Raw genomic sequence first — 2,470 nt, 5'->3', positions numbered from 1 at the left:
ATATGAGCAGTTTCTGGATCTGAGAGCTCACATTTCTAAGTACCTATGTAAATATACTATTCACTAGCTCTACAAGTTTGAAGATAATTATAAAACTGAAGGATACTACTTAAGTGAAATGAAACTTAACAGTGCTAGTTCATAACTTTATTTTAATATGTGCAATATAAATGTGAAACAAGAAAAAAACACTATGGCTATTTGTATCCTGTAGGGGTACTTCACAGGAGAAGAGTTCAGTAGTATAAAGAAAAACATGTACTGTAAATTTTATAATTGGCAGTGGAGATTTAAAGTTGATGTTAAAACTCAGGGTTTAAATACATTTGATAGATAAATGTTTCCCATCATTACCAGTTTTTTCAGAAGTGAAACACCTTTTGACTTTGGACTTAAATATAGTAAAAATATTCTGTTGTTGTAATGACAAAAAGCATAACTTTTACTTAGATTTTTAAAGAAATATGTCATTACAAGTAAAATATTTTGTTGATCAAATATGCATTTTTACATAAATTTATATTTAATATTTAAATGCTTAGTCTACATGAGCCTGGTGAACCTCTCATGGATAAAGCATGCTGGTCAAAAATTTTATTGTAGTATCTGACAAAGAACTTTGCTAATCAACTAACATGAATTTACTGCTACCCTTTATGTTTTATTTAAATAGGTACATATCTAAGTAGAAATTGAAAAAATATAGCAAATTTGGTTTCAATATCCAATATTAAGTGTTATTTTTAAATAAGCATAGAGTAGAATTTTTTAAAACTAGGTTAGTTGTAACTACAAGAAATTATTATTGATGGTTGAAGTAAATTTGTAAGAAAATCTACAGTGCATATTCCAGAACACTGAAAAGTCACCAAATTTTCTGACTTGTATATATATATGATTCAGTATTGATCACAATTAAATTTGAATTTAATTTATATCATGATATGTTGAAAATGATCTCTAAATAAGTTTGGCTAAAGTAAGTAGGCCAAGACATTAACGAGCCTTCAATTCAATAAAGCCACAATTCCATTTCTGAATAGGTTAAATTTTAAAAAGAAAACAATTTATCCTGGATAACATTGTTTCATAATTTTTACTTTTAGAAACACATGTAATTTTTAGACATGTACATGTTTATTTTGTAGTATAAATATACAATACTCCTTCATGTTCTGATAAAGATACCTAATTAAAAGAAAAATGCTTTGGAAGACTTGCATTCAACATATCACTATGAACATTATTTCTCTTTTATAAAACAAATTTCCTAATATCCAATAAAAATGTATCTGATATACTTAGCATTATGCAATATATCATTACATTTTAATTTTGACAGTAAATAGAAAATGAGAAAGTAAAATGATTTCATACTTGCATTACATCAATTCTTTATGAAATATTTATGTTTTGATCTTCAGAAAATTTTTAAGATGTAATCTAAATCACTCTTAAACTTAATCAAGGTTAAATATAGTTCCTTTAAAAAATGAGTATAAAATTATTCATTTTATAATACTGTTACAATTACCATGAGAAATATTTGACCTGTGTCTTGTAAGCCAAATAGTCTGCTATAAACAGAGGAAGAAAAGAGTATTATACTATAGTCACACTGAAACATTATACTGCATGAAATCATTTTCTTTCCCCCAGTCTAACATGCCTAAAGCATAGACCATAAAAGTAGAATTTGAAATAATGTAAAAAATTGAAATATAAAGAACTCCAGCTGAAAATTAAGTATGCAGTGCTCTTTTGGATAAGATGTATTTTTGTATGCCATACACATGCTACATGAACTGATGGAACTATCAATGGATGATCATAGAAAGGCACTAATTTGAATTAAAATAAAATTAATGATAAAATGCACAGTTGCCAATGCAATACTCAATGACATAAGATTCCTTTGGATATAGATGTCAGATATTTTTTTTGGTGGACTATTGCCCACCTACCTTCTTTAATTTTGTATGTACAAAAATACATATATTTGCATTTACAAGAAAGTAGAGAACTTTGAGAGGTTTGAGGAACTTAATCCATAAGTGAAATTGTTAATTTGATAACAGTTTGATTACCTTTTAACAACTTCTTATTCCCTTTGAAAATCAATTAATTAAATGCTTCCATCCAACATTTAAATCAGTTCTTTTGTTGTTTTTAGTTCTTCTTTCTGTTTTTATGTTAGTCTTAAAATTAGTTATAGTAACTGTTTTGCCACCCCCTGCAAATATCTTGATTTGGAGCCACCTGAAAAGTGCTGCAAGAGCACATTCCCAAATGAATTGGAAACATACTTGTGGTTGGTTTTATTTTCATTAATTTGGAGTTGTGTGACCCTAGGAACAATCCACTGAGCTCTTGAAATTAAGTAGCTAGTTTTTGGCATTTCAAACAAGGACTGAACTATTCTCGCTCTCCCCCTTGCCCTACTGAAAAATAATTAAAAGAAAGGATAAGA

The sequence above is a fragment of the Hyaena hyaena genome, unplaced genomic scaffold (assembly GCF_003009895.1).
Source record: "Hyaena hyaena isolate Hyena2069 unplaced genomic scaffold, ASM300989v1 scaffold_1322, whole genome shotgun sequence".
In the NCBI taxonomy this organism is placed as follows: domain Eukaryota; kingdom Metazoa; phylum Chordata; class Mammalia; order Carnivora; family Hyaenidae; genus Hyaena; species Hyaena hyaena.
Note: the sequence above shows the minus strand (reverse complement) of the source record.